This window comes from Eriocheir sinensis, chromosome 57 (genome assembly GCF_024679095.1).
Source record: "Eriocheir sinensis breed Jianghai 21 chromosome 57, ASM2467909v1, whole genome shotgun sequence".
Lineage (NCBI taxonomy): Eukaryota > Metazoa > Arthropoda > Malacostraca > Decapoda > Varunidae > Eriocheir > Eriocheir sinensis.
The window spans coordinates 6,602,878-6,622,257 of NC_066565.1; the positions used below are offsets into that span (position 1 = coordinate 6,602,878).

At 42.0% G+C, this 19,380-nt stretch overlaps 1 long non-coding RNA gene across 7 annotated transcripts; it reads left to right on the forward strand.

Annotated features, from left to right (window-relative positions):
- Window positions 1-3,265: 3,265 nt before the first annotated feature.
- Window positions 3,266-4,065, forward strand: LOC126984316 (uncharacterized). Of its 7 annotated transcripts, none has more exons than XR_007736580.1 (4): window positions 3,266-3,363; window positions 3,500-3,591; window positions 3,776-3,867; window positions 3,960-4,065. It is a non-coding gene; the product is annotated as an uncharacterized LOC126984316 (long non-coding RNA). The 7 variants fall into 7 exon arrangements; XR_007736578.1 differs by having other exon boundaries at window positions 3,281-3,409; XR_007736577.1 differs by having other exon boundaries at window positions 3,281-3,409; window positions 3,500-3,545; window positions 3,730-3,867.
- The last annotated feature ends 15,315 nt before the right edge of the window (window positions 4,066-19,380 follow it).

Below are 19,380 nucleotides of genomic sequence, written 5' to 3' on the forward strand. Positions count from 1 at the left end.
ACATCATCACGGACACACACAACAGCAGTGAGGAGAGTAACGCTACGATGAGGATGACGGAAGAGAGTAATTCTATAATGGATGATGAGGATGATGCAGCCGTGACCAGCGCCCCACGTCACGAACCCCCGCCAGTCAACGCTTCAGTGAGTTACGTGGACGAGGAGACAGCGGCCACGACAGACATCCACCCACAGACAACACCAGAGGGACACAGCACCACCCCGACGGCTGCGACATCCTCCCAAAGGGCACCCACGCCCTCTCCACGCCAACCCACGCCTACAACGACTCCCACGAACGCCCCCACGCCCACCACGCTGCCATACTGGATCATACACAACCGCATGCCGCCCTTTGACCACCATGCCACCGTGCACCCCCCAGCGGCCCCACGGAGCAGCGCAAAGCCTCGCCTGGGGGTGGCACTGCACGGTGAGACGGTCCGGGAGAAGGCGACGCTCAAGGCACACAAGCCACGCAGAAAAATTCGTAATAAAGTCACAGAGAAGAAGCTCCACGCATCAAGACCCTCCGCGCGGCCCTCCAGCATCCTGGAGCACACCAAGGACCTCTGGGTGTTCCGCGGCGCTGGCAACCACGGCCTGAGTCCAGGCAAGCCGCTGCCTCTCGGTGGTGGGCGCGGGCGTGGTGGCCTCTTCAGTGGGCGTGGCCTTGCTGGTGTGTGAGTTTCTCCTTGCCCGAGGGTGTAGCAAAGCCGGGCCCATGTGGGAGTCGGCCTTGTACTGGCATGAGGGAGCGGACGAGGATGTGGTGATGGCGGTGGGCGGCAGCAGCGAGGAGGACGAGGGGACGCTCACGGAGTCCGAGGAGACCGTGGGCATGGTGACGGAGACCCACCGCGGCCTCAACAACCGCCTTTACCTCCTGCTGCAGAGGGACACGGCCACCAGTATCACCCCAGACACGCTGCCAGACCCCCGCTCACCCTCCCCGGCTGACCCCACCACGTCCCCCGCCTGGCACTGACCCCCCCTGCCCGCCCCTCGCCGCCCCGCCCCTCCCACGCCCTTAAGGAGAGGAAGGGAGTCAGTTTCCTGCCTCGGCTCCTCCCTCGCCGCTAACTGGCATTAAGGACTCCGCTCGCCTCGACACGGGACTGTACTTTGGGAGCCCGCCGCGCCGACCCTCACCTGGACTTATTTCTCTCTCCCCTCTCCTTCCCCTCTCCCTCTCTCTCTCTGTCCGCCGCGGAGTGCCACACGGACGCAGCAACAAGGCAGCAGCATCACCGTGCGTGCGTGTGTGTGTGCATGCGCCGGGACACCAGTGATTCATAGTATTAATGCGTTTATGTTTATGTTAGTCAGATGTCTTGGTGCCATTAATCGTTTTGGGGTCTCGAGGCTCACAGTGATGAAGACGAAGCAGCTCGGGATGAAAGATAAAACCCAACCCTAAGCCTCCCACGCCTCTCATACAGTAAAAGGGACTCCATAAGCTCATCCAAGACTCTAAACATAGGCCATGTACAGAGCCTTGCTCATGTGTTAGAGGGAAGAAAGAGCAGAAATAAATATAGAAAGAAAGATAAAACCCAACCCTAAGCCTCCCACTCCTCTCATACAGTAAAAGGGACACCGTAAGCTCACGTAAGACTCCTGTAAAGGTAAAAAGTAAATATAAACCATTCCGAGAGCCTTGTCGATGTGTTAACGGGAAGAAAGAGAAAAAAAGAAAGAAAGAAAAACCCCAATCCTACGCCTCCAAAGATCCCCATTACACTGAATGAGACTCCGTAAGCTCATCCAAGAGTCTAGTAAGCATAAGAATTGCCGAGAGCCTTGCCCATGTTAGTCTTTGCCCCGCCCTCTCTCCCTGGCGATGGTCCTTCTCTCCAAGGTGTTGCCGGGTCAAGGCCGCGAGGGAATAAAACAGTGCGTGGCCGTTAGCGGTGTTAATGAAGAGTGACGTGAGGGAACTAGGGTGTGGGTGTGTGGTTGTGTGCCTACGTAGCTAGCTGGTCCTGTTAGGCCTGGTCGCTGCTAGGGATGTGATGGAGTGGGGAAAAGAGCAAAGAGTGAGAAATTATGAAAGAATGAGAAAGGAAGAGTAAAGAATAAGAAATAAGGAAAAATAAGAAAGAGTAAAGAGTATAACAAAAATAGGAAAAGTGTAAGGAGTTAGACAAGTAGAAGGAATTAGACTGAAAAGTATAGAGTGGGGAAAAGAGTAAAGAGTGAGAAATTATGAGAGAATGAGAAAGGAGGAGTAAAGAATAAGAAATAAGGAAAAATAAGAAAGAGTAAAGAACAAAACAAAACTAAGAAAAGTGTAGGGAGATAGACAAGTAAGAAAGAATTAGACCAGAAAGTATAGAGTGAACGAGGAGGATTATGCCCCTGTGCCAGTTTGTACGCAGTAAGGAATGTGTGTAAAACTAGGGTGAGGATTACTTGTGCCAATTTGTACGCAGTAAGGAATGTGTGTAAAACTAGGGTGAGGATTACTTGTGCCAATTTGTACGCAGTAAGGAATGTGTGTAAAACTAGGGTGAGGATTACTTGTGCCAGTTTGTACGCGGTAAGGAATGTGTATAAAACTAGGGTGAGCATTACTTGTGCCAGTTTGTACGCGGTAAGGAATGTGTGTAAAACTAGGGTGAGGATTACTTGTGCCAATTTGTACGCAGTAATGAATGTGTGTAAAACTAGGGTGAGCATTACTTGTGCCAATTTGTACGCGATAAGGAATGTGTATAAAACTAGGGTGAGCATTACTTAAGGAATGTGTAAGGGGTGACATTACTTGTGCCAATTTGTACGCATTACTTCCAATTTGTACGCAGTAAGGTTGTACGCGGTAAGGAAGGTATTAATAGAATGGTCAGTATTATACGTGCCAATTTGTACGCGATGAGAAGGGTATAGGATCAGTATTACGAGTGCCAATTTGTACGCTAAGAATGGTGCAGAAAGAAGGTCAGCATAGCTTGTACCAATATGTACGCAGTATATGAATATAATGTATGTTTAACAAGGGTAAGGATAACGTGTGCCAATTTGTACGCGATAAGGAAGGTATAGGATCAGTATTACGTGTGCCAATTTGTACGCGGTAAGGAAGGTATAGGATCAGTATTACGTGTGCCAATTTGTACGCGATAAGGAAGGTATAGGATCAGTATTACGTGTGCCAATTTGTACGCGATAAGGAAGGTATAGGATCAGTATTACGTGTGCCAATTTGTACGCGATAAGGAAGGTATAGGATCAGTATTACGTGTGCCAATTTGTACGCGATAAGGAAGGTACTGGATCAGTATTGTGTGTGCCAATTTGTACGCGATAAGGAAGGTATAGGATCAGTATTGTGTGTGCCAATTTGTACGCGATAAGGAAGGTATAGGATCAGTATTACGTGTGCCAATTTGTACGCGATAAGGAAGGTATAGGATCAGTATTTTGTGTGCCAATTTGTACGCGATAAGGAAGGTATAGGATCAGTATTGTGTGCCAATTTGTACGCGATAAGGAAGGTATAGGATCAGTATTGTGTGCGCCAATTTGTACGCGATAAGGAAGGTATAGGATCAGTATTGTGTGTGCCAATTTGTACGCGATAAGGAAGGTATAGGATCAGTATTTTGTGTGCCAATTTGTACGCGATAAGGAAGGTATAGGATCAGTATTGTGTACGCCAATTTGTACGCGATAAGGAAGGTACTGGATCAGTATTTTGTGTGCCAATTTGTACGCGATAAGGAAGGTATAGGATCAGTATTTTGTGTGCCAATTTGTACGCGATAAGGAAGGTATAGGATCAGTATTGTGTGCGCCAATTTGTACGCGATAAGGAAGGTATAGGATCAGTATTTTGTGTGCCAATTTGTACGCGATAAGGAAGGTATAGGATCAGTATTACGTGTGCCAATTTGTACGCGATAAGGAAGGTATAGGATCAGTATTACGTGTGCCAATTTGTACGCGATAAGGAAGGTATAGGATCAGTATTGTGTGCGCCAATTTGTACGCGATAGAAAGAAATAGAAAACGAGGGCGATGTCTACCCCGAACGAAACTCTCTAGCAGAACACAAGGAGGCAATTTACCTGCAGCGCTAAGTGTCAGGTGAAGCCAACAGGTGTGAGATGCTCGATATGAGATAGCCGCCGCCAAGCAGTTCTATGTACGGCAGGAGGAATAGAGGTGACACTCCTGAGGCTGCTGGGAAACTAAACCGACGAGACATCTGCAAGCACGTGAGACAGAGCTAAGAGGAACGGTGAAACAAGTGGAAGGGAAGAAAGATAAGGGACGAAGAACAATGAAACAAATTAAGGCGAGGAATAGAGGTGACACTCCTAAGGCTGCAGGAAAACTAAACCGAAGAAATCTCCACAAGCACGTGAGACAGCTAAGAGGAACGGTGAAACAAGTGGAAGGGAGGTTTCTGTAAGAGGAAAGATAAAGGACGAAGAACAATGAAACAAAATGAGACCTAAACCCGAGGCCCCAGGAGAGATGAGATACGAGGAACAGTGAAAGAAATACAAGTGAGGTTTCTATTAGAGAAAGAAAACCTAAAACCAAGGCCTCACGATGCTAGGCAAACATCAAAACGAAGTGAGCTCTCTACAACAGGAATAAAAACCAGAAAGCCAAGGCCTCACGAAGCTACGAGGAACAGCATAACGAAATGAGCTCTCTATAACAGGAATAAAAAACAGAAAATCAAGGCCTCACGAAGCTACGAGGAACAGCATAACGATGTGAGCTCTCTATAACAGGACTAAAAACCAAACACCAAGGGCGGACGAGGCTAGACAAACAGCATAACGAATTGAGCTCTCTACAGTAGGACTAAAAACAAGAAAACCAAGGCCTCACGGAGCTACGAGGAACAGTGAGGCCGAAAGAAGTGAAGTTTTTACATACAAGGAGAAGAAAAACTAATACCGAGTCCTCTGAAAGTAAAGAGAAACAAGAGAAGCGATATGTCTTATGTGAAACGAAGTGTGCTGTTTATACGAGAGGAAGAAAAACTAGAAAAAACTACAACCCGAGGCCTCTGTAAGCTATAAACAAAAGAATCGCTATCTCTTCCTAGTAAAATATAGATTCTAAAGACAAAGGAAGTAAAGAGAAACAAAAGAAACAATGCGTATCTCTTCCTAGTAAGAGATAAACTATAAAGACCTTTGTACAGCCTAACCCATAGATAACTCTTTGTAGACAGAACAGGCAGTAACCAACCCGGATCTTTGTACTGTAAGATATCGTATTATACAGTATAGTAGGAACCTTTGTACAGCAGGTGAGAACAGTAGGTAGGCAGACCTTTATAAGCGGCAGAGAGGAAATAAAGAGATTTTACAGAGGAATATATAAATGTTTGAAGTCTTTGTATAGAGGATAATGATGATTTTTAATGGAACAAAATAGAAGAAGCATTTAAGAAGCATATAAGAAGCATTTGTAGGGGAAATCTAGGACAACAAACAGAAGGAAAATAAAAAGATGACTGGAATATATAAACGATAGAAGTCTTTGTATAGAGGATAATGATGATTTTTAATGGAACCAAAGATAGGATAAGCGTATAGCAAATATGTGTAATGGAATATTTGGAATAAAAACAAAAAGATTTTTTTTTTACAACAAAGGAGACAGCTCAAGGGCACACAAAAAAGAAAACAATAAAAAAAAGCCCGCTACTCGCTGCTCCCAAAAAAGAATCAAAAGAGGTGGTCGAAAGAAAGGTCAATTTCGGGAGGAGAGGTGTCCCGATACCCTCCTTTTGAAAGAGTTCAAGTCGTAGGCAGGAGGAAATACAGATGAAAGAAGATTGTTCAAGAGTTTACCAGCGTGAGGGATGAAAGAGTGAAGATGCTGGTTTCTCTTGCATAAGGGGCTTGGACAGTATAGGGATGAGCATTAGTAGAAAGTCGTGTGCAGCAGGGTCTCTTTTTTCCTCTTTCATTCTCTCTCCCTCTTCCCCCTCCCTCCCCCACTCTCTCCCCTCCCTCACCCTCTCTCCCTCCTCCTCCCCCTCCCTCCCCATTCCTCTCCCTCACTCCTGGCACGGTGAAAAAGCCAGGCCAGGAGGGGTCGCGCCACGTCACCTCAAGTTTAAATGAGTTTCTTGGCTCCGGACGAAAGTAATTGCAGTAACAGGTGGCGAGTGACAAGCTGTGATTATGTGGCGCTGGGAAATTCCTCTAACCCCTCCCTTTTTACTCCTTTGCCTCCTCCTCCTCCTCCTCCTCTTCCTCTTCCTTCCTCGCTTAAGAAAGGTGGAGAAGATTGGGTGGAAAGGTAGGTGCGTAGATGAGGAAGCGAGGAAGAGGGTAAAGAGAGAGGCAGATAAGAGATTTGGAATGTAGAATGAAGTCTGATTATGTTGAGGGTGAGAAATTCCTCCTACTAACCCTTCCCTTCCTACTCCTTGCCTTCTCCTCCTCCTCCTCCTCTTCCTCTTCCTTCCTCGCTTAAGAAAGGTGGAGAAGATTGGGTGAAAAGGTAGGTGCGTAGATGAGGAGGCGAGGAAGAGAGTAAAGAGAAAGGCAGATAAGAGATTTGGAATGTAGAATGAAGTCTGATTATGTTGAGGGTGAGAAATTCCTCCTGCCTAACCCTTCCCTTCCTATTCCTTGCCTCCACTTCCTCCTCCTCCTTGCCTCCTCTTCCTCTTCCTCCCTTGTTTGAGAAAGGTGGAGAGCCAGATGGTAAGATGCGTGGATGAGGAGGAAGGTGAATAGATACGTAGATAAGAGAAAGATAAGAGATTTGGATAGGAAAATGAGGTAAGATTATTTTAAGAACATAAAAACATAGGGAAACTGCAAGAGGCCGGGTGGCCTACACAGGGCAGCTCCAGAATCCCCCCCACTACTCACGGTGGGTGAGGTGTAGTTACAGGGGTTACAGGTAGAGGCTTGATCATCGTTTTACCGGCGGTACCCAGGCACGCATCCAGCACCCCGTCACCTTACTGCACCCACACCTCACTGCCACCTGTCGTCCTCGTCCATGTAGCTATCCAGTCTACTCTTAAAACAAGCTATCGTCCCTGCACTAACTATGTGATTGCTGAGTCTATTCCATTCCCCCACCACCCTATTACTAAACCAATGCTTGTCTATATCTCTCCTAAATCTATACTTTTCTAATTTAAATTCATTACTGCGAGTTCTATCCTGTTGGCTAATTCTCACGGGAAATTTCTACTGCCTGAACCTTCCTACCCTTTGCCTTCTCCTCCTCCTTCTTCCTCCTCCCTCGTTCAAGAAAGATGGAGAGAAGTGAGTGGAAGGACAGGTAGGGAAAGGTAAGGAAGAAGGTAAATGAATGGTAGATTAGAGATTTGGATAGTAAAATGACAAGTGATTCGCATCCTCCTCCTCCCTTGTTTAAGAAAGGTGAAGATTGGGTGGAAAGGTAGGTATGTAGGTAGATGAAGAAACAGGTATTGGAAAGGTAAAATAGTAGAGAGAAAGTTAGTAGAGAAAGAGATAGGTAAGATAGTTGATGAAAAATAGAAAGAAGGAAAAAGGTAAAGAAAAAGATAGATAAAAGATTTGAATGTTAGAATGAGTAGGAGAAAAAGGAATAAAATGAAGAGAATGATAGAAAAAGAGATTTGGGCAGCACAAAGATAAACTAGGAGGATGAAGAGAAAATAAATAACGAGATTCGGATAGTGGAATATGAGGTAGAAAGAGTGAAGAAGGAGAGGAAAAAGATACATAGAGGGATTTGGATAGTAAAAATGAATAGTAAAATGAAAATGAATTAGAATGATGATAAAAGAGTAGAATGAGCAGATAGATACGTGACTGAAGAAGTGTATAGGTAGATAGATAGTTGGATAGATGAATAGAAAAGCTGATAAGGGTTACACAGATAGATAGATAACTAGATGAATGTAAACAGATAAGAGAACACGTAGATTTCAGGTGTGAACTGAATGAAAAATGAAAAATGAATGGAAAAAAATTGAAAAAGAAAGAAATGAAAAATGAAAAACGAAGTGAACTGAATGAAAAATAAAAAAAATAAAAAATGTAGTGAATGAATAATGGACTAGATGAAAAATTAAAAATCTGAAAAACGAACTGAATGAAAAATGAAAAAAATGAATGAAAAATATAAAAAAAAATGAAAATAAAGTGAGTGAAAAATGAATGAAAAATGAAAAAAATGAATGAAAATGAAAAAAAATGTGAAATGAAGTGCATGAAAAATAAAAACAATTAATGAAAATGAAAAAATTAATGAAAAAAAAATTAATATAAATGAAAAAAATGAATGGGAAATGAAAAAAATGAATGAAAAATGATGTCAATGAAAACTTAAGTGAATGAAAAATGATCTGCATGAAAAATAAATGAAGGTAGATAAAAACGTGATTGGAAAAGTATATAAATAGAGAGTCAAATAAACGAATATAAAAAGGATAAAGGTTAATAAAAGCTAACTAGATAGATAAATAAACGAAAATTAACAGGATAATCTATCCATACATTCAATAAAAAAGTGATAGCTTGATAAACAGATAGAGGCAGTCTGATAGATAGATATGGATAGATAAATCAATAAACACATGAAGGTTATTACACACGAATATTTATGTATGCATGAATGAATGTTGGTGAGTGAATGCAATACGTGTTCATGGATGCTTGTATACAGACACACAGACAGACAGACAGATAGACAAACAGACTGACAGACAGGCAGTGACCAACAAACAGACAGATTAACAGAAAAAAGGACAGAGAAAATGATACAAAAACGCTAACAGAATTATAAACAAATACACAAACTAACAGACAGACAGACACAGAAAAACAGACACAAGGACAAAATGCATAAAAACACATACAAACACACAAAAAGATGGAAAAATAGACTGACTAACCAACATACATACATACATACATATAGACAGACAGACAGACAGACAGACAGACACACACACACACACACACACACACACACACACACACACACACACACACACACACACACACACACACACACACACACACACACACACACACACACACACACACACACACACACACACACACACACACACACACAGGTTTTGCACTGGGCTAAAAAAAAACATAAAACGTTAAATGTTTGGCCTAAAAAGTTTTGAAACATTAATTTGCAAAAGTTGTTGTTGACTAAGAGCACCTGATTAGCATACTCTCTCTCTCTCTCTCTCTAAAACAAATTTCCTTATATTTGTTTATTTAAACTTGTTCTTCCTCCTCCTCCTCCTCCTCCTCCTCCTCCTCCTCCTCTTCTCTTTCTCCTTCTCTTCCTCTTTCTCTTTTTTTTATTTTCTTCTCCTCTTTCTCTCTTTCTTTTTCTCCTCCCTCTTTCTTCTCATTCTGTTTCTTCTCTTTTTTTTTCTCTTTCTCTTCCTCTTCCTCATCTTCTTCATCATCATATCTTCCTACCTACCCTTCCCTCCCCTTGCCTACCTATCAATTTCCTCCTTATCATCCTCCTCCTCCTTCCCTTCTCTCCCCTTCCCTTCTCTTCCTCCTTTCCCTTCCCATCCTCCTTACATATCTACCTACCTCTCCTACCTTCCCCTTTCCTTCCTATCTCTTTCCTTCCCCTTCCTCTCATACCCCTCCATTCCTTCCTTCCTCGTCATCATCATCATCATCATCATAATCATCATCATCACCATCATCATCACCCTTTCCCTATGACGTCACCACCGAGAAAAAAAACAAGAAGAAATAAGGAAAAAGGTCAAAAGGAAAAGACAAAATCAATGAGTTAAAAAAATAGAATAATAAAAATCAATAATGAAATAAAAGCCAGAAAACGAGTAAAATAATAAAGAAGAAGAACAACAACAACAAATACAAGAAAACAAGAAGAACAAAAAAGAAAAACACTCCATGCAGGAAAAAAGGAAAAAAGGTAAAAAAAAAATCGTGCTCCTATTTTGTGGACGGACTCGGCTCCTTGAATGTAAATCAGGCGGCGTATTGTCAACAGGTGCGCGCGGACAGGTAAAGAGGAGGGGGTGAAAGGTGAGGTGAGGTTACAGCGTGAAGGAGGTGGTGATGACGAGGACTGGTGGTGGCGTTAGTGGCGTTAGTGTTAGTGTTACGTAGCGGTGTTAGTGGTGATGGGTGATGACTGGAATGGAGATGAGTGGAGTGGTGACTGACTACAAGGTGTGGCTATGTTATGAGGCTAATGAATGGTGAAGAGAGGGATGGGGAGAGTGAGTGTGAATGTGATTGTCGTGTGTGTGTGTGTGTGTGTGTGTGTGTGTGTGTGTATTACCCGTGAGCATTTCGAATCACACACATACGCACACACACGCACAAAGTTATATCGCTCCTAAACTAATTCCGTACAACTCGGCACATCAATGGAAAAAAAAATTAATGCAAAACACAGTCTAAACAAATACTCACCGCCGCTGGATGGATTTTTATGGCTCGAAAAAATACAGCAAGAAAACATTGGCGTAATTAATGACTTTTTCCGAGTTATTATTAGTATTAGAATTATTATTAGGAGTAGTAGAGTAGTAGTAGTAGTAGTAGTAGTAGTAGTAGTAGTAGTAGTAGTAGTAGTAGTAGTAGTAATACTAGTAGTAATGGTTTTAGTAGTAACAGCAATATGGTGTTGATAATGGTGATGGTGACCGTAGTGGTGATTAAGTTATGGTGATGGTAGGGAAGCTCGTGGAAGTGATATGTCGGCAGTGGTGGAGTCGGTAGTGGTGATTAATGGTACTGGTAGTGGTGGTGATGGTTGAGGTAGTGTTGACGATAGAGGTGGTGGTGGTGATGGTGGTGGTGATTATAGAGGCAGAACAAACACTACCACCACCACCACCTCCACCAGAACCAATATCGGAAAAAGTATTGGGCCAACATATTTTTTGAGAGATATTTATAGCCAGCCAGTAGCTGCCCTTTCTTTCCGCCCTTATAATTAGGTGTAGGTGCGCACGTGGGTAGGCTGGCCCGCTCCCAAAGATGGATTAGTTAGTAAGCTTTTTGTCCTATTCTTTTGTCCTTTTTTTCAATTAGTGAGTGTGAAATACATAGAACGGGGAGAGAGAGAGAGAGAGAGAGAGAGAGAGAGAGAGAGAGAGAGAGAGAGAGAGAGAGAGAGAGAGAGAGAGAGAGAGAGAGAGAGAGAGAGAGAGAGAGAGAGAGAGAGAGAGAGAGAGAGAGAGAGAGAGAGAGAGAGAGAGAGAGAGAGAGAGAGAGAGAGAGAGAGATTCATTTTAATCCGTTCAAAGTGTGAAAAAATTCCTTTGTACGAGAAAAAATGAAAACTCTGATGGTAGTAGTAGTAGTAGTAGTAAAAGTAGTAGTAGTAGTAGTAGTAGTAGTAGTAGTAGTAGTAGTAGTAGTAGTAGTAGTAGTAGTAGTGGTAGTAGTAGTAGTAATTGAAGTAGTAGTAGTAGTAGTATATATTGAAAATATTTATAAGGAACCTGCCAAACTAGTTAATAGCAGTCAAAATGACCAACAACTTGGAGACACGGAGGTCATTCAGTCCTTAGAGAACACCACCAGGGCGACCCAGCGTCCATGGCAATGTTCGCCCTGGGAATGATGAGGTTGCAGGACATCATCCCCCATGAGAACACAAATGTCAAACAGGTGGTGTATACGGATGACCTCACCGAGATAGGAAAATCTGCAGACCTCAGGAAATGGTGGATCCTCGTCAATGAACACGGCCCTAAAATAGGGTACCGTCCCAACGCCACTAAGTCTGTGGTGATTGTAAAACCAGAGGCATACGATCGGGCCAAAACAGCATTCCAGGGCAGTAACGTGAAACTGTCAGTGACTGGCGAAAGACACCTCGGGGCAGCCATTGGAACAGCTGAATACAGAACCGAATATGTGAAAACAGCTGTACAGCGCTGGGAGTCCGAACTGCAGAGGCTGAGCGAGATCACCAAAACAGAACCGCAGGCAGCCTACGCAGCATTTACGTACAGTGTCAAGCATAAATGGAACTACCTCATGAGGACAGTTCCTGATGTTGCTCCGTTACTAAAACCTCTGGAAGATGCTATCAGAAACACCTTCATACCGGCGATAGCAAATGGGAGATGTCCCAGTGACCAGGAGAGAAGATTGCTGGAGTTGCCGCCAAGGGGCGGGATTCATCAAACCATTTACCGGACCTCTGTCTGGTAAGTCTCGCGGTATCTCCGCCCACCCGGTAAATCGGCATTCATCAACCACTTACCGGAGTCGTGTTAAGGCCAAAAGTTACCGCGGCTCCGAGCACCCGTAACTGAGTTACCGCAGGCGTGGTAAGTGGGTAGACACTGCCGCGGCTCATGTTCGGAGGCGATTTTGAGCCTATGCATTTTTTACCTCGTGACGTACCCTACACCATCAGAAGCAGAAAAGCATGCAGATTTAGGATCTGGGCTTATATAAGCGATGTGACGAAAACCAGCTGAGTACGAAGGAGTTGAAGAGAAATAAATGCAAGAAAATGTTTACTCCCTATTCATTTAACTTTGATTTTCGTATGTGTATTTACACATTATTGTTACAATTTTATGCTAGTGTGATGCAGAATTTTCTCAGGAAGATGATGGTGGTTTCCATTTTTCTCAAAAATGAATGTTGGGGTCAGGAAACGGGGTGTGAGTGAGGTGTGTGAAGTCGTCGGTTTGGGATGAACTGGGCAGACCCGTGCATGGCCTCAGGCGGCTTCACTTGCAGGCCGCACTCTATAGTATGTAAGTCTGTGGAACTGTCCACCCACATGACTTTTCCCTACTTGTTAAAACACTGCAGAGGGAATAGTGTTCTGTCTGTGACAGTCACCTCCCGTCTCAAGTCTCCAATATTCTTGCTGTGGAGTTTAATGTCGTAAAATTTTGCTCTGACCTCCTCCACACTACTCACGAAGCCACTCGATCACGCCATTCACCTCAGCAGCCACAACTTCCCACGCCCACACCCATTGCTTGGCTGCACCAGTGAAGCATGATGACAATGGCCCCCTAGACAATTTTGGTTGCGAGGGGTGAGTATGGGCAAACATTAGAATAATACCCAATCTTGTGATAGCGAGGCACGCAGCTGGCATTGGCGACGGAAAACTATGAAGGTAACATACAAAAATGTTCAGAATATTGCTAGGCTACATAAGCGAGTATATTTTTATTTCAAGGATAAATATACAAGTAACGTGCATTCATTTGTAAAAAACGCATCTGATTGAGGGATCACCACGCTAATTATTTGTTTTAAGGCAGTATTTACGCCTGTACAATACACATGTCTTGATTTTGAAGTCTGTGTATTAGTAAACAAACGACACGTGAAAGCTGGAATACAGCATCAAAGGTCGCACGTGATTGGCTATCCAGCCCAACCAATCGTTGCTAGGGTGCGAGTTACCGGAGCGTTACCATACCGTTGATGAATGCCGTGTTTGAAAGATGCCGCAGCTCTGGTAGTGCTCCGGTAAATGTGAGAGATATCGGAGGCGTGGTTGGTAAGATTGATGAATCAGGGCTAAGATTGGGTGGGCTCGGCATCACCAACCCGCAAAATCTGGCTGAGTCTGAATTTGGGAACTCAATCCGAATCACAGCCTCCTTGACCGGATATATTACCAATCAAAATGAAAGGGGAGAAGACAACCCTCAAGATATTAGGTCACTAAGGAATGAAATCTCCATAAACAGAGAAAGAAAACAGAGAGACACTCTGAGTGACCTAATGAGAGAACTCCCAGAAGACACAAGGAGGAGGACAGATATTGCACAGGAAGTGGGCGCTTCAAACTGGCTAACCACACTACCTATCACGGCAAAAGGCTTCAACTTAAGCAAAAAAAGAATTTACTGATACCCTTGCCCTCAGGTATGGCTGGCCAGTGGATGGGCTCCCAAACATGTGTAACTGTGGCTCACCCTTCAACCAAAATCATGCCATGACATGCAAGAGAGGAGGTTTCGTCTGCATGAGACATGATGAAATAAGAGACGTAACAGCTCAGATGCTGAAAGAAGTCTGCCACGAAGTGACTGTGGAACCCATGCTGCCTCCTCTGCAAGGCGAACACCTCGCCAGACACACCGCTAATGTTTCGAACGAAGCACGAGTGGATGTTAGCGCCAGAGGGTTTTGGACTCGTGGACAAAGGGCATATTTTGACATAAGGATCTTTGATCCCATGGCCCATTGCCACAGAGACCTGACCCTTGATGCAGCCCACAGAAGAAACGAACAAGAGAAGAACAGAGCATATGAAGAAAGAATACAGAATGTGGACCAGGGCTCCTTCACCCCGGTAGTATTCACGACGGCAGGAGGGATGGGACCAAGGGCGCAGAGCTTCTACGCAAGACTCGCCGAAACACTGGCGGATAAGAAACAACATCCAAGAAGCAGTGTGGTCGCCTGGATGAGATGCAGGCTGTCCTTCTCCCTCCTGAGGTCAGCCTTGGTCTGCCTGAGAGGAACCAGGTCACCTGCACCCAAAACCACCCGCATTGCTGACCTGGACTTTGAGGCGACGGTGGTTGATAGTCGTATCAACCACAAGCTCTGTTAGCTTAAAAATAAAATGTTAATTATATAGGCTTCTGAGCACACGAGTTTGTTTTTTTTGTTTTTTGTTTTACTTGTGGAGGATAAACTATAATTATAGGCTTCTGAACACACGAGTTTGTTTTTTTGTTTTTTGTTTTACTTGCGGAGGATGAACTATAAAGGCTTCTGAAAATACGAGTTTTTTTTTCTGTTTGGTTTATAAAGAAAAAAAATACTAGCTTTTTTTTTTACTTATGAATGGGAAAGAATATTCATCCGGTGGTGAGTGTCGTTAGTTTTGTTATTGTTGTTGTTATTCATTTTCTTTAAATATGCACGAGTTTGTATTGTTTTCTGTTTGCTTTATAGAGAGAAGAAATACTCACATTTTACTTACAAACAAGAAATTTTGCTCCTCTAGTGATGGATATTGTTTGTTTATGTTGTTATTCGTTGTTACATATACAAGAGTTTGTTTAGTTTTTCTGTTTGGTTGATGGAAACGTATTACAAGTCAAACAAGAGAAGTTTCGGGTCCCTGCAGAGTTCGGGATGAATAATTCTGTAGGGACCCAAAACTTCTCGGATTGGACTTGTAATACGTCCCCTAAACCGACCTTTGTAGTGACCCAAAACTTCTCGGATTGGACTTGTAATACGTCCCCTAAACCGACCTTTGTAGTGACCCAAAACTTCTCGGATTGGACTTGTAATACGGCCCCTAAACCGACCTTTGTAGTGACCCAAAACTTCTCGGATTGAACTTATAATACGGCCCCTAAACCGACCTTTGTAGTGAACCAAAACTTATCGGATTGGACTTATAATACGGCCCCTAAACCGACCTTTGTAGTGACCCAAAACTTCTGGGATTGGACTTGTAATGCGGCCCCTAAACCGACCTTTGTAGTGACCCAAAACTTCTCGGATTGGACTTGTAATACGGCCCCTAAACCGACCTTTGTAGTGACCCGAAACTTCTGTGATTGTACTTGTAATGCGGCCCCTAAACCGACCTTTGTAGTGACCCAAAACTTCTCGGATTGGACTTGTAATGCGGCCCCTAAACCGACCTTTGTAGTGACCCAAAACTTCTGGGATTGGACTTGTAATGCGGCCCCTAAACCGACCTTTGTAGTGACCCAAAACTTCTCGGATTGGACTTGTAATGCGGCCCCTAAACCGACCTTTGTAGTGACCCGAAACTTCTCGAATTGGACTTGTAATGCGGCCCCTAAACCGACCTTTGTAGTGACCCGAAACTTCTCGGATTGGACTTGTAATACGGCCCCTAAACCGACCTTTGTAGTGACCCGAAACTTCTCGGATTGGACTTGTAATGCGGCCCCTAAGCCCATCTTTGTAGTGACCCAAAACTTCTCGGATTGGACTTGTTATACGGCCCTTAAACCGACCTTTGTAGTGAACCGAAACTTCTCAGATTGGACTTGTTATACGGCCCCTAAGCCGACCTTTGTAGTGACTCGAAACTTCTCGGATTGGAATTGTAATGCGGCCCCTAAACCGACCTTTGTAGTGACCCAAAACTTCTCGGACTGGAGTTGTTATACGGCCCTAAACCGACCTTTGTAGTGACCCGAAACTTCTCGGATTGGACTTGTAATGCGGCCCATAGAGAGAAGAAAATTACCACCTGTTTGTTTTACTTATATACGAGAAATAATATTCGTCTGGTGGTGAATGTCGTTAGTTTGTGTTGTTTTTGTCATTCGTTTTTAGACATACACGAGTTTGTTTTGATTTGTTTGATTTATTAAGAGAATAAATACTATGGTTCGTTTTATTTTGTTTACTTATGAATGATAAATACTATTCGTCTAGTGGTGAGCGTCGGTAGTTTGTGCTGTCATTGTCATTGTTATTCCTTGTTAGAAACGCGAGGTTTTTATTTTTTTGTTATGGTTTATATAGAGAAGAAATATTCGAGTGTTCTCTTTTTTCACTTTTAAAGGAGAAACTTGTCTGTCTGGTGGTGAATGTTATTACTCTGTGTTGTTATTGTTATTTAATTTTAGATATACACGAGGGCTTGATTTTTCTTTCTGCTTCATTTATAAAGAGAAGAAAAATATTAGTTATGTTTCGTTAATTTTACTTATAAACGAGAAATTTTATTCGTCTCGTGGTGGATACTGATGGTGTGTTTTTATTGTTATTCCTTGTTAAATATACACGAGGTTTTGTTTTATTCTGTTTGGTTTATACAGAAAAGAAATTCGAGTGTTTTTTTTTTCACTTTTAAGGAGAAACTCGTCTGTCTGGCGGGTGAATGTTGTTACTCTGTGTTGCTATTGTTATTCCTTTTTAGAAACACACGAGTTTGTTTTTCGGTTTGATTTATAAAGAAAAGAAATACTCGATTCTTTTTCTTTCCTTATAAGCGAGAAACGATCGTGTGCGGTGTATGTCGTTAGTCTGTATGATAGTTGTCCCTATTTAGATATACACGAGTCATTAATTTTTGCCTGTTTGATGTATAACTTAGAGAAATATCCAAGTTTTTTTTTTTTCTTCCGTTTGGCAGATCTTTTGACTAATGTTTCTCCGTTGGCTTGGTTCCTTTCATTCATTTTCCGTGCGGCCGAGACTCAGACGGAAGGTAAGATATTATTATACAGTTGAGGAGAGGAGTAGAAAGGCGCGTGCGTGCGTGTGTGTTTTCTTAAGCTCCGCCTCGGTGAACATATTAATAAAACGAATTTGGAAACGAACGAAAGACTAACTCGCTTCTCTTCTCTTTTCGTTTCGTTTCGTCTCGTCCAATCTTTAAAGAAACTGGGAAAAGAAAAAAACGGGGAAAAGAAAATTGAAAAAAAAACGTAGATAAAAAAAATGGAAAAGAAATGAAAAAAACAGGGAAGTGAAAAAAACAGGGAAATAAAAAAAAAACACAGGAAAAAAAATGGTAAAAAGGGGATAAAAACAGGGAAATAAAAAAAAATAGGGAGAGGAGAAAAATCGGGGAAAAAACACGGAGAAAGAAACAGGGAAAAGAAAAAGACAGGAAAAAAAACAAAGATTTTATAACAAACTGAAAAGAAAAACATTAAAAAACAAGGAAAGGAGAAAAAAACATGGAAAAGACATACAAAGGTAAAAAAACAGGGAAAAGAAAAAAAAACGGAAAAACAGGGAAAGGAGAAAAAAACAGGGAAAAGAAAAAAAACACGGAAAAACAAGGAAAGGAGAAAAAACAGGGAAAAGAAAAAAAAAACGAAAAAACAGGGAAAGAAGAAAAAAAACAGGGAAAAACAGGAAAAGGAAAAACACGGAAAAACAGGGAAAGGAGAAAAAACAGGAAAAGAAAACACGGAAAAAACAGGGAAAAGAATAAAACACGGAAAAACAGGGAGAGGAGAAAAAACAGAGAAAAGAAAAAAATACGGAAAAAAAACAGGGAAAAGAAAAAACACGGAAAAACAGGGAAAGGAGAAAAAAACAGGGAAAAGAATAAAACACGGAAAAACAGGGAAAGGAGAAAAAAACAGGGAAAAGAAAAAACACGGAAAAACAGGGAAAGGAAAAAAACAGGAAAAACACACTGAAAAACAAGGAAAGGAGAAAAAACAGGAAAAGAAAAAACACAGGGAAAAACAGGGAAAGGAGAAAAAACAGGAAAATAAAAAACACGGAAAAACAGAAAAAACACAGGGAAAGGAGAAAAAAACAGAGAAAAGAAAAAAAACACGGAAAAACAGAGAAAGGAGAAAGAAACAGGGAAAAGAAAAAAACACGGAAAAACAGGGAAGGGGAAAAAAACAGGGAAAAGAAAAAAACACGGAAAAAAAACAGGGAAAAGAAAAACACAGGGAAAAACAAGGATAGGAGAAAAAACAAGGAAAATAAAAACAAAAGAACAGGGAAAGGAAGGAGAAAAAAACAGGGAAAATATAAACACAAGGAAAAGAAAAAAAAATCGGGGAAAATAAAACAAACAGGAAAAAGCAAAAAAAGGGAAAATAAAAAAAAAATGGAAAAAAAAAAGGAAGAAAACCCACATTCGATTCTGATGACTCAAGGAATTTATTTTTTCTTCTCAGTTTGAAAATTTCTTAGACACGGGAAGTATTTTTTTGTTACTGAAAGCAAGTCCAATTTTTCTTTTGTTATTGTTAAGCTTGTTAGTCGTGAAAGGTAGGTAATTTTTTTTATTCTAATTCATTTACTTCGTCTTACCTTGACTTTTTTATCCTTTATATCTCATTCCTTTCGTAACTTCTTTTATACTTTCTTTGCTTTTTATCTTTTTTCTTTACAAATGTTTACACCTTTCCCTAAGTTCATCTAAGTTCTGTGCATCTTACCTTTCATTTCCTCTATTTTTCCATCCTTTCGCAATTTTCTTTGATAATTTCTTCGATTTTTTCGTTTTCTTTCTTTTTTTCCCACTTTTCGTAACCTGATCTAGTTGACTTGCTCCATCTAATCATTCATTTCTTTATTATCTTTTGACACACCATTCGTACCTTTTTTTCTCCTAATTTCTTTCGACATTATTAGTTTTTTGGGTCCTTTTTGCTTTCCTTTCTTGGGGTCCTTTTTGGGTACTTTTCGGGTCCTGGCTTTGGCGGTAGTGGGTCTGTTATTAATTTGATGATGGTGATGATGATGATGAAGAAGAGAAGGAGGTGGAGGAAGAGGAAGAGGAGGAAGAGGATGAGGAAGAGGAAGAATACGAATAGGAGGAAGATTAAGAGGAAGAGGAAGAAGAAGAGAAAGAAAATGAGAGAAAATAAGAGAAAGAATAAGAATAAGAAAAAAAGGAAGAAAAGGAAGAAGAATAGAAAGAAGAAAAGAAAGAAGAAGAGAAAGAAGAAGAT